The 14,139-nt window shown below is 45.0% G+C and overlaps 1 protein-coding gene across 1 annotated transcript in view; it reads right to left on the bottom strand.

Annotated features, from left to right (window-relative positions):
- Positions 1-14,139, bottom strand: part of DGKQ (diacylglycerol kinase theta) — a 1,501,752-nt gene that overhangs the window by 82,718 nt on the left and 1,404,895 nt on the right. The window lies entirely within an intron of this gene.

Raw genomic sequence — 14,139 nt, 5'->3', positions numbered from 1 at the left:
ACTCATATTAGAAAAATAAGATTGTTGCAGTGCTTTCATTTCAGTGGGAGGTGTTTTGCCCCTAGATGTCATTCATGGATCTGAGATACGTGGGCAGGTGAGTTCCAATCAACATACAGCAAGTATACTAGTTACTCAAATCTGCTTCTCTATATGTTACTGCACATTAGGAGGCTAAGCAGGCAACAGTCCGTACAAAGAGGCTACACAGATAAGGCTCAGTTGGTTCAGTTCATGCTGCAGAGATCTTTTCAACCTGAAATGTGACTCGTCCAATTGTTGATCCTTAGTCCTTTATAATAATGAGGTTAATAAATACAGCACCACATATTTGACTAATAATAACACTAACAGTTCAACGGCTGCAAGGAAATTCTGCTTTTGGCTGCATATCAATCAATGTGATCATATGTGATCAAGCCACGTTTGTGGTGAAACGCGTTATGGCTGACTAGCGAGGAATAAAAACGCTACTTTGCACTTACTCTGGGTTCGTGTCTGCTTTTCGAGAATTGCCGAGGAAGAGCTTTTGGCATCCGAGTTTTCTAAGCGGCGCTTGGGATATATATATATATATATATATATTTCCACACTTGTACTCCTGCTGCCACGCCACGCCATCAATCCTCGGCTGACCAACTAGCAAGAACACGGAAGACCCAGAGTGCTAGTGAGTTTTTTTATTTAACAGCACACCACGGCAGGATAACGTTTCGCCCTACACAGAGGGCTTGGTCACATGGTGCACCGAAAGAGTTGCTTGAATTTAAAGTGCAAGTGCGGTAACAATAACATATCTGATTGGTTACTCCTTAATTCATGGTAAAACATGACACAGCTGTGAAATTAATCATTTAAAGACGCATATACGGGCAAACACAAGGGCGATTTGTAAGCCTGCTCTTAGTAATGTCTGTTTAAATACAATACTTTTATCCGACTACATTTGTAAGAATGTATGATAGCAAGTTAATAAAACAGAGGGTCAACTTGGAATTCCCACAGTACATATCAATTCATGACATAGCGCATTATTGTCAAAATTTCATGTATAATACAATTAATTACAACCGCGCATATATTCATAATCCAGTTATGTTGTACTCCCTGCATAAATGCAAAACGCCATTAATTACATTGCGGTGGCCCTCTAACTTCATTATAAAATATATACAAAAATTTCATCTATATACATCTATATACAATAACTATCTTACATGAAATCGCCAAAGTTAAACTAAGACTATTAATCGGAAATGAAGAAACAGGTAGAATCTAAGGCCTAGCAAACCATGTCTTAAATCATTAGCGCCACTAGTGCCCGTAAAAGATATTACCAACACTAAACTAAAAAAGTGAAAATTGTACAAGAAAAAATAATTCTTACTGGGTTTGAAATTCATAAAATACAGCTATTAACACAACTAGAGAGGATTTGTTACATTTACTAATAGTTTAACATATATATACACTGATCAGAATACATGGCCTGAAAGTCATAAAAACAATCAAACAACAACAAGTAGCACATTAGTGGGGGGTATTGATGAGAATTAAGGAGACCGACAGGACTATAGGCATGTATAGCAGTCCTCCGTGGAATTAAGACCATTAGGACTTTTGCTGTCCATCTCCAGAATGTATCTGGTCTCAAGAGCCCTTAAGATCCCTTCTCGGTTACCTCCCCTCCTGAGTGGACCTATGGCATCTATAGCATAGTATTTAAGGAGACCACTGTTATTATTATGGAACTCCTTAAAATGCCTGGCTACAGGGTATGTGGCGTCATTCGTATTGATTGCCCGGATGTGCTGGAGCACTCTTTTGTGCACCTGCAATTTGGTACTACCAATGTATTGCAGGCCACACGGGCACTCCAGCACATACACCACATACTCTGATTTGCAGGTTAGCTGCTTGGTGATTTTGCGGGGCACTGTTGAAAAGGCTGTCAAAAACTCGGACTTATTAAGGCCCTGAGAGCACGCCTTGCAGCTCGAACACTTCCTGAACCCGCGGCTCGCTGCAAGCCAATTTTTGGGTGGGATCACTTCCGGGCTGGATTTAACCAATGCATCTTGCAGCGAAAACGCCTTTTTGAAAGTGATCGCAGGTCTATTAGGCATGTGTTCACCTATCACTGGATCTAGTTTGATAAGATTCCAGTGTTGATTAATGATTTTTCTGAGCGCCCCATGCTGACTGTTAAAGGTCCAAATAAGTCTGATCGGTTGTTCACTACTGGCTACAGCAGATCTCTGGTGTTTTCTGTGGGTCAGTGCTTCACTGCGGGATAGGGCATTAGCTTTCCTAATTGCTATGTCAATAAGATGTTCTTCATAGCCCCTAGCAAGAAACCTGAGTTTACTCGCTGCTTGTGCCACTTTACAGTGAGATTCTGTACTACAGACTCGCCTAATTCTAAGCATCTCCCCATAGGGGATGCTGCAAATTAAATGCGGTGGATGGTGGCTCTCAGCATGCAAAATAGTATTACCCGCAGTGGGCTTCCTGTAAAGCTTAGTTTCAAGTTTGCCCTGGCTGACCTACAGGGTAACATCAAGAAAATCTGCTGTCGTCCGACTGATATGTGATGTGAAGGACAAATTATATGCGTTATTGTTCAAAACATCAATGAAACTAACAGCTTGCTCAAGGGTTCCCCTCCATATCATTAGAATATCATCGATGTATCTGTACCATCGAATGATATGGAGGGTACAGATGTCTTGGTGAATGCCATTGAGGACCTGTCTCTCCCAGTACCCCATATGCAAACAGGCATAGCTAGGAGAGAAACAGGCCCCCATGGCCACCCCTCTGACTTGTTGGTAGTAGCGATTCAGAAACATGAAATAATTGTGATGCAAACAAAAACTAATCATCGCGAGCAACATCTTGTTGTGCTCGACTAGTTCTATAGATCGTTTACCAAGAAAGAACTCTGCCGCCCTTAAACCATCTGCATGTAATATACTTGTATATAAAGATGACACGTCAAGGGTAATCAGCAAGTAATCATCACACCACTCTAAATCAGTTAACTTCCTCATCAAGTCACTGGAGTCCTGAATATATGATGGCAACGCCAACACATGCTCCTGGAGGAACAAATCGATGTAGGTGGTGGCTTTCTCCAACAACCCCCCGCACGCCGAAATGATGGGTCTACCTGGCGGCTTTAACGCGTTTTTGTGTACCTTTGGGATGAGATACAGCACAGGGGTGATGGGGTGGTCATTTTTAAGACATTTAAGTTCGTCCATGCTGATAAGTCCGCTGGACCGCCAACCCATAAGGAGAGAATGAAAGTCTGTTTGCGCTTTCTTGAGTACATTTGCATCACAATGTCTGTAACAATCCGGATCATTTAATTGAAGGTAGGCTTCTTCCAGATATAATGTTCTCGGCCAAAGCACGATATTGCCCCCCTTATCAGATTGCCGGACTATCACATTTCCGTTCGCCTTGATTTTTTTGACCAATCTCTGATAGTTGTTGTTGCCTTGATACTTGCTGTAATTAGATTTCAAGGTTTTCACATGCAATGCTTTCACCTGTTTCACAACTGCATCCTGGAAAATGTCTATATTGTCATAAGGGGTGACAGGGGTGAACGTAGATCGTGGCTTGAGATTACTTAATCCACCTGTGTGAGTATTCTCCTGCCCCTGTGTACTCTGAGAATTTGGAGCTTCTGCACGCAGGTCTGCCAGATCCTGCATAAGAGGAACATCGTTCACCACTAGTCCCACCACAGCATCAGTCGCTACTGTTGTTGTTTTACATGCATTGCGAGATTTGATGTTGGCAAAATGCTTTCTTAGCTTCAGTTTACGTGTAAATCTAAAAAGATCCAATCTGGTATCCACGTAATTGAAGCTACTGGGGGGGCTATACGACAATCCTTTAGACAAAATATTCATTTCCAGATCAGAAAAACTTGTATCAGTCAGATTAATAACAGACAATCCAGATGAACCAGTGTCCTGTATTTGCGCCAGATTGTTAGTTTGAGTCACATTAGTTACTGTTTTTTGTTGGCATTCCACCGTTTGTAATTTCTTTTCTTTGGCTTTCCGTTGCCTGCGGCTTTTTCTTCGTTCCCGCCGCCTTGCGTTTGGGGTTTTGCGTTTGCTGGAAATCTTGGGCGCAATGTATCGCGCCTGTCCTGCCGGACACATTCCAGTTCCTGCTCCATAGTTAGCCGTGTAAACCCCAATTGATCTGTGAGTCTACCAGCCTCTGCTTCCGACCCACTATCCAGGTTGGAGCTAAGATCCGTGAAACTAGAACTTTCAGGAGAATTCGAACGTGCCTGTGCTGTTCCCTGTATGACACTTACACCTGCTCGTGAGTTTTTGATTTTAGAGGCTTTGATGGCATCAAACTTTCGAGCAAACGTAAAAATTCTACCTTCATTATAGTCATTCTTATCGCGCTGAAACTTGAATGCTTTGCGTTTTCTGATGATATCTTCTTCTTTCTGCACTCGTTGCTCCATGATTTCTCTGAGTTTTTTACATTCCAGCGCGATATTGGCATCATCATCACACATAGACGCTAGTTCTGCCTCCAAAGCATCTATCTCTGTCTGTAATTTAGCTCTGTCACTATCTGCATGACGAACAAGCATCGTTACTAATCTGCGAGATGAGTCTAGGCTCCATTCAGCCCAGTCTTTCAATAATGTTGGGTCCATATATTCATAACTTGGAGCCAGCATAACCCTTAATCCACGCGGTATCCGGTTAACCTCCAAATATCGACTGAGGGAGCGGTGCTCCCACCACTTCGACTGCTCCCGTTTTAACAATTTTTCCAGGTTTTTGAATTTTGCACGGAGATTATCTCCGCCAGTGGCGCCCAAATCCTCAGTAGCGGTAGCTGTAGATCCCCCAGCCGGGGAATCGTCAAACGCTTCCAGAGCGGCAACCTCTCTCCCTTTGCGTGCACCCGCTGCCATGGCGTATACTCAAATTTGCAAACAATGTCGTACTCACTCAATGCGGTAGCTGCTGCTGTAATCGCCGCTCGCCTCTGCAAACGCACAACTCCTCCACTGGAAACGTTCTTTATGGTATGCTGCTGGCATGCGAATGTTACAAATCGAGACAGCCGTCCCGAAAGGCATCCGACGAACAACCAACAGCAAACAAATGTCCCAGACGCCCAGGGGCCTGAGCAGTAACTCCCCAACGGGAGAAATAAAGACTTCCGTTTGAGCGGAGGTCACAGTTCCCTGCTGCTCGGCCACTTACGAAGGAGGGATCTTCCAAACGCCGGAGAAACACTCAACCGGCTCAAAATGTTTCCACACTTGTACTCCTGCTGCCACGCCACGCCATCAATCCTCGGCTGACCAACTAGCAAGAACACGGAAGACCCAGAGTGCTAGTGAGTTTTTTTATTTAACAGCACACCACGGCAGGATAACGTTTCGCCCTACACAGAGGGCTTGGTCACATGGTGCACCGAAAGAGTTGCTTGAATTTAAAGTGCAAGTGCGGTAACAATAACATATCTGATTGGTTACGCCTTAATTCATGGTAAAACATGACACAGCTGTGAAATTAATCATTTAAAGACGCATATACGGGCAAACACAAGGGCGATTTGTAAGCCTGCTCTTAGTAATGTCTGTTTAAATACAATACTTTTATCCGACTACATTTGTAAGAATGTATGATAGCAAGTTAATAAAACAGAGGGTCAACTTGGAATTCCCACAGTACATATCAATTCATGACATAGCGCATTATTGTCAAAATTTCATGTATAATACAATTCATTACAACCGCGCATATATTCATAATCCAGTTATGTTGTACTCCCTATATATTGACACCAACCAAACTTCACCATCAAAGAAGGCGCTGACTCCGTGTATCTTAGTTCAAGGGTTTTTATTTCTTACATCAGCTTCTGCTCAGACGCGTTTCGGCGGCTACTCCCGCCTTGCTCACTAACATCTGACCCTTGCAAGTTGCGCTATATATACACATGTTACATACTCACATGAGTCATAATTAACATCACTAATTGGCATTGGTTTGTTACCATGGTGACTTGGGTTACACCCACACTCATATATATATATATATGAATCAAACTCCTGGATCACCAAATACGAGATGAGCAAAGCAGGAATGGACCACAGCGCATTCGTTTCAATGGAGTTTTGTTGCAGGTGAAATAAAGCAGCAACCACCATGGTGCAAAGACAAGTGTCCAGCCTGACGCGTTTTGATCGCTTTGACGCGGTCTTGATCACATGATGCGAAGGACCAATACAAACATTAATATAGTGAAATGAACAAAAATAGCATCTCCCCTGAGCAATGGACATAATAAACAGACTTAATTCGGTAATGTACCTCCTATATCCTGAAAACTCAGAATCAATTTCACTTGCTTGTTATCAAAAAATATATAAATATATTGCGCATCAAATACAACTACAACATGTAAAAATATATAATATACAATATTAAAACATGAAAAAATTATGCTGTAAATGATGAAACATTCCGTAGGTTTAAAGACATGCAAATACTGCTACAAATATCGCTGATTCATGCACAAAGTCTTTCCTAAAATGTAACCAACACGTGGAAAATCTTTAGGACTGCATAAGGAGTCCTGGATGAATATTAAAATAACATTGCTCATAGAAACATGAAGTGCACGTGCAAAAAAATTTGCAAAACGTCGCTATATGTGCAAAAATACTGAACATTTAGACCGTGACAGAGGCTAGATACCCCGATCGATAGCAATAAAGTGCAAGTGCAATATTTTATCTATGAAGAGTGCAAATTCAGCAAAGTTAACTGACTCACCTAAAATAACCATTGAATATTAGGTATAATGATGCTTCAACAAAAAAACAATCCGTTAAGATGTTTAAAAAGTTTAAAGAAGTTGATATAGGAACAAAATCTTATTGGTGTGGACTGAAAACATAGTGCGAGACTAGTGAAGTTGTTATATATCAGTCACTGAATGCAAGCACTAGATCAATGCTGGAAATGTCTTCTGGCTCTGAAAATGAAGGTATATATGTGTGCCAAACGGGAGGGTTCTTGATGGAGCAAGTTCTCTTATGTTCTATGAGACATTCATAAAAATCTATTAAAAAAATTGTCATAAAATATAATAAATATTCATAAACATTATGTTATAAAATGTATGAAGTTTTTTTATATAAAAACTTCCCCATAAATGTTCATTGACTAAAACAATTTCATAAAAAATTGTACAACTCCTCCCCTGTCTTCAGGCCATTCGGCATCCTAGTAACCAAAAGTACAATGAAAGGAGATTCCAGCTGCCATAATACTTTCTCCCTGTTGCCTCCTCGGACTGATTTTGGTACAGACCCGATTACATATTAGCTTAAATCATTCAGGTTATTATTATGTAAAAACTTGAAATGGCGGGCCACCGGGTAGTTGGGGTCAGAGTTCACCACTGCACATAAGTGGTGGAGGATTCTGTTGTAAACCTGTAATTTAGTGCTGCCAACATTTATGAGCTGATAATTTCACTCCAATACATATACCGCAAACTCTGTTCGGCATGTAAATTGCCCCTGAATCTTAATAGGCCTTTCCTCAAATGCAGTGGTATACGCATTGACATGTTTCCCGAATTTGCCGGCTCTACACAATGTACATTAATAAAAACCTGATCTTGGGGACAACCAGGTGTTAGAGGCGACCACCTCTGGGCTGTTTCTAACCAGTGCATCCCTCATTGAGGGAGCCCGTCTGAATGTAGGTGTAGGAAGACTGGGTACGATCTGAGATAATGTCATATCTGATAAAATGATCGGCCAGTGTTTGTAAAAAATCTTCCTTATCTTTTTGTCCTGACAGCTGTACGTAGTTATTAATCTCACTGAATCCATAGTACTCGGTGACACCCCACAGGCTGCAGTAGTGACTCTAGTGGCAGCCGTTTGGCCCTCCAAGAATACCTCGCTGTTACAGTTGTTAGATCTGACTCGAGATTGTTCTAAATCTTTTGCTCTGTAACCTCTTGCCAAAAATCTCTGAAAGGCATCCGTCTGACAGAGATTGAGGTCTACCTCAGAGCTTCAAATTCTCCTGATTCGCAGAAACTCCCCATAGGGGATACTGCGAATAAGATGGCGGGGTGAGCACTGCTGGCATGCAAAATTGAATTGCCTGCAGTGCTTTTTCTGTAAAGTTTAGTTTCGATGCTCTTATTATTGGCATATAATTCAACATCCAGAAATTGAACACTAGTGCTGATGTTCGCAGTAAACGTTAGATTGTAATCATTATCATTGATGTCATTGATAAATTTACGAGCAGATTCTTCAGATCCCTTCCAGATGACACACACATCCTCAATGAATCTACACCAATGGAGAACGTGTGTGACATAGATGGCTTTGTGAACAACTTTGAGGACCTGTTCCTCCCACCAGCCAACGTGGAGACACGCATAGCTGGGGGAGAAACAAGCCCCCATCACCACTCCCCGCAATTGTTGATAAGTCAACTTGTTGAATAGAAAAAAGTTATTGGTGAGACACATCTCAATCATCTTACAAATCATCACACTATGATCATAAAATTCGATGTTACGTTTGCCCAGGTAGTATTTAACTACCTTGATACCGTCTGAATGGTTTATGCTAGAATAAAGAGCACTAATATCCATTACAATGAAACGATAATCATCATTCCACACAACATTTTGCAATTTAGAAGGAAGACCTTTAACAAACTCATGGAGAAAGTAGTCAACATATTTTATTATTGGTTCCAAAAGACTACGTTGGGCTGAAATGATCGGTCTTCCAGGTATTGGGACAATGTTCTTGTGTACCTTTGAGATAAAGTACAGTACTGGGGTTGTGGGCTGCTCATTTTTCTAAAAACTGTGCTCTTGTTTGCTTATTAAACCAATGCGCTTCCACTGGGCCAATTCTTTGAAGACCATGTCCTCTACTTGTATCAGTTCCATGGGGGAGGCCTTTCTGTAGTATAGGGCATCACCTAGATGACGTTCAGCTTCTTGCATGTAGAGGTCCCTCAGCCACAAAACAACTGGTCACCCCCTTTATCAGCCTGATTAATTATCAGGTCTTTGTTGGTTTTGAGTTTCTACATGAGCCTGGAGTATTGCACATTCTGATAGCTCCTGTGCAACTTTTTACGTAAAACTTTCCTATTTAGATTTTTCAGGTCCTCAGTAACACAATCATTAAAAACATCAATTGCATCTCTGGGCATCATAGGGATGAATCTAGATGGTGGGCGGAAAGGACTTTCCATAGTAGCACTGCAGTTGATTCCTGCTGACTGTAAATCAGTTTAAGTGGAATTTGTGATTGAGTCATCATCTGATGCCAAAGATTGCAGAGTTCTCAACATATTAACATCTGAAACCTGTAATGTTGGTAGGGCCAAAGAAGGTTGGTTGTGACCTTGAACCATATCTGTCATGTTTTTCAGTTTATAGAATTTGAGCAATTTTAACTTCCTGATAAATTTGAATGTGTCAACTCTAGATTGAACATATTTGAAGTTATTTGGTGGACAGTAAGAAAGTCCTTATGACAGTAATTGTAACTCAACAGCAGTTAGAGTGGTTTCCGAAAGATAAATTACTGAATTTCCAGTATCTTGTTCCTCCCATTGCCTCTGCCTCGATTGCTGTTTGTGGAGTTTGCACCTTTGTTTCCTCCGCTGGTTTCTCCGTCGCCTAACCTCTTGGTAGGATTTCGTAGTCTAAGGGTTTGACGACGATCCTAGTATAAAAAAGTACGTTCTTCCCCCGGGGTGAAATTAGAAGGCACCTGCTCCTGAGCTGTTGCGCCCCTGCTGCCCTCTGAATCACTGCTGCTGTAGTTAGTGCTCAAATCAGACATGGTTGGGACCTGGCCCCCCTGGGGGACAGTTGATAAGCTGGGAGTTTTCGTAGTTAAGGCTTGCCTTTTAACTGTGTCATATTTTTGGGGAAAAGTAAAAACCCTTCCTGTTTCATAGACCCGCTTATCTCTTGCAAATTTTTAAACTTTGCGAGCCTTTATAGTGTCCTCCAATTTTTTCAAATGGATATCTATTTCATCCCTTCCTTTTTTTACTAAATCCTTGCTGTCATTGGCCTCCAGTAACCCATTTACTTTGTCAATTTCCTTTAATATTTCCAATCTGTCTATTTCCGTGTATTTGATTAGTATGGACACCATATTCATCAATGCCTCAAGATTGTTGGTGGCCCACTCCTTCATCATGAGCGGGTTCGGGTTTTCGAATGTTGGGGCTATCATAACCCTTAACCCCTGTGGGATCCTGTTAACCTCCCGATATTTCTCTAAAAAAAAATTCTCCCATCATTTGTTTAACGCAGTCCGTAATAATTTTTCCAGACTTTTTAGTAAGGATTTGATATCATTGTTAGTACTTGAGCCAGTATTTCTGCCGCAATGCTCCTCTTCTATGTTTGGCACGTCGAGGAATAGTGCGTCTGCTGAAGCCATGGTGTATCAACTTGCTGCACAAATATAAACTACACGCTTACGTTGATGAATTATCCAGTCAGCCGAATATTGGAATGCAATCCCTTCACCCGCCGAATTCAAAAGTGCATACGCCGTATCGTCTTACCCGTGGTGAAATTCCTATGGCTCCCCAGTATCCTCCGACTGCTCGGGAGTCCCAGAATCTTCTGTAGGAAAACACACAGCAATCACCGATGTCCTCGATGGCGGGGCTGGCCTGAAAGTTATTCCTTCCGGATATATATATTTATAGATATATATATATATATTTATATATATATATATACACACACACACTCTAAATGGTATCAACATGGTTTTGTTTGCAGTATATGTATATTAGTACAGTTGTTTTTTTATAATTTGGAAAGTTGGAAGTACATTTAGGAGTCATTTTGGAAGACCATATGTCTATGTGCAAAGTAGTGACCTCCCTAACTCGAATCCTCATACCAGCAGTACCGATAAGACAAGACTAGAGAAAGGCATAGAGACATATGGAGGGGAAAGCCGACATTACAATAACCTGAATGACTAAGATGTACAGTTTAATCAAAGTTAAGAAACACTTGAGGTTGCGTGGCTAGCGGCCGAGTGTGATGGCCGCAGCCTAAGTGAGCTCTGCCCGACCCGTGGCTCAACATCCAGACACAGCCTGAAGATCCAGGCAAACTTGAGCAGCGACGGCGCGATTTGATGCCCGACACCCTCTGAGAGGTTCCCGGTGGGAGACTTGCAGGGTCCTGGCCCCCGGGAGGCGACGAGCGAGCTCTCGGAGGGCTCCAGGGCTGGACTGTACAAAATGGCGCCGCCGGCGTGAGCACCGAGCTAGGGTGCGGCCGGCTCTACAAGGGACCCATCCTCCCCCTCGGCTGCCGATTTTCACCGGCCTGGTTCCCTAGACGCGATGACACGACGTCGAGGGACGGAGGGGACAGACCCCCATCATGGATTCCCGGACTCTCTGAGGTGCGGAGGTGTCTGCCTGGGGCGCGGTCCTAATTGAGGCCCCGGCTTCGGGGCCTAGCGCTGTTCGGCACCGGGGAGATCGCCGAGTGAGGGCGTGGCCGGATTGGTGCGGGCCCCCTCCTCTCCCCCTCTCTGGCTGAAGACCTCTTTCCACTTGGACCCTTAGGCGCGGGACTGTTGCGGCGGGGGGCTGCGGGTACCGGCCCCCCTTGCAGGACTTCTTTCTGGCTTTGTGGAGTCTGGGAGTGTCGGACTTGGGTGCGGCACTACTTGCGGCCCCGGCTTCGGGGCCTGGTGGTGCTCGGCGCCCGGTATTGCAGGGCCGAGGGGAGAGAGGCCTATCGGAACTGATATTGATGCAGCGGGGGGTCGGATTTGATGCGCTTTGGTGCCGAACTTGGTGCACGGACCCCCCCCCCCCGCGATTCCTGCAGGGCCCTGGGTGGCCTACCGGTCCCGTGCGGCGCTTCCAGGCTGCTTCCTTGTGATACCGCTGCGGTCGCCTCCCCGGGCCCACGGCTCAGCACGGAACTGACTTCTGTGAACTTTGTGGTTGTCGGCAGGAAGAGTGGGGCTACGCTTTTGGGACCAACGGGCCATGAAACAGCAGCCAGGGGGCAACTGATGTCCCCACATCCCCCCCCCCACAACAGACTTGTTTACGGAGGGGCGCTTTCAGACCCCTCTCTTGATGGTGACATTCCCTGGGGGCGCTCTTCATACATTCCGGCCTGTGACGGTGTGTTGGTCGGTGGACCGGAGTAAGATTTGACGGCTTGATCTGTGACGCCCGTGTGTGGGGGTGCCGGTGTCCGCCGCCACGTGCTATCTGCACATCCTCTGAGGTCGATTACTGCTGGTGAGTGAGACCCAGATCTGAAGTGCCGCAGGCTGAACGACGAATACACCAACGGCCTGCTAGGGGTAGCCATTGGCCCCACCTGGGGTTTTTAGACCTGGTGGATGACACGAAAGGGCTGAGGCTAATATCATTGTGCGTGCCCCCGGCTTGCTCCATGACAAAGAAAATGGCGACGGGGGGGCAGAGGTTCCAGGAGTAACCCTCAGGCACAGTTGTCTAAATTTGCCTGGAACAAGGGAGGGGACTACAGAGACTCGCTGAGAGCGGACAAAGAGGGCGTGGAAGCATCGTCCACCCCGGCCGAGGAACCAACGCTTCACGACGTCAGGGCGGCCATAGGGGGTATGCGTACGTCAATGGACTCTGTCCCAACTGAGGTCTCCCTGCTCCGTGCAGATTTCAAACAAATGAATGAAAAAGTGAAGGAGCTCAGGGTGGTGATGGCGGTGCTACAGGAGGACACCTCTGAGTTGCAACATCAAGTGTCAGACCTGGAAAAGAAACAGACTCGCATGGCGCAACAACTGGATGACTATGAAGGGAGGGCCCGTCGGAACAATATACGAATCCTTGGGGTTCCGGAAAAAACCGAAGGGCCTACCGCGGACCTTTTTGTGGAGGAGTTGATCACGAAACATCTGAAGCCTAAGGCACTCCCTGCTTATTTTTCCATTGAGCGAGCTCACAGAGTGCCGGGCGGGCGATCCAAGCCTGGGGCTCCGCCTAGACCCCTGATTGCAAGAGTTTTTAACTTTAGAGATAGGGATAATATTTTGCAGGCCTCCAGGGCGGGTCCCCCACTGAAGATTGACAACTATGAGGTCTCCTTCTTTCCTGACTTTACGGCGCGGGTCCAAGCACAGTGACGCAGCTTCCAGGCTGTTAAGCAGGAACTCCGCAGCAGGGAAATCAAATATGCCATGCTTTTTCCGGCCAAATTGAGAGCGGAGTGGGACGGTAAACCGTGGTTTTTTGACTCTCCTGATGCAACTTGGGAATGGCTGGAGGGATGGACAAGGGTCGGCGACGCGAGAGGTACCCGCCGCAACAAGGTAGATCGGAGGAAAGGTGGGGAGCCTGACATTCCAGCGACAGAGGCCGGGATGAAAACAAGTGGCCTGGACGAGCAGGAGTGAGCGGCATTCATGGCCACCTGTCGGACAGACCTATGATGACATTCACAAGTAACGGGCGGGGGGATGTATTGGGGGGGGGGGGGTTCCCTGACGGGGGAGTAGAATTTGAGGGGTGCCTGAGCTCAGTGTTCCGGTTATGTAACAGGCCAGATTTGTGATTTTCTTAGACATGTTATGATATTATTCTAAAGGTTGTGTCTTTAAATGGTAAGCGGTATTTTATTATAGACAATGTGATTGCCACGAGTTGGGGGGGATCGCTTCACCTCTGCGTGTTTAGCATGGTTGGGGGAACTACAGGCACTCTGCCGTGTTGGGGGGTGGGCAGTTCGGGGCCCACAGGCAGGGGAGCAGGGAGGGAGGTGGAGGGGAGTTGGAGGGGAGATTCTGGGGTACGGGAGATTGATGGTATTGACTGCTGTGACAATGTGCGAATTGTGCTTACAGTGGCGGTGGGGGGGGTTTGTTAAATTTTGTTTTTGGTTATGGGCTAGATTTCAAAGTTCTATATGCTAAGGTGCATGATACAGTGATGGGCTCCCAAGGATGTTTTGATTGTGATGGCAGACGAGGAATTGGGTGGCACGATAACGGACGTTAGCGCCCCGGTAATGACCCCGGTGACTCCTATG

Source organism: Lissotriton helveticus, chromosome 2_1, assembly GCF_964261635.1.
Source record: "Lissotriton helveticus chromosome 2_1, aLisHel1.1, whole genome shotgun sequence".
NCBI lineage: Eukaryota > Metazoa > Chordata > Amphibia > Caudata > Salamandridae > Lissotriton > Lissotriton helveticus.
Note: the sequence above shows the minus strand (reverse complement) of the source record. Positions and strands in the feature narration are given on the sequence as shown.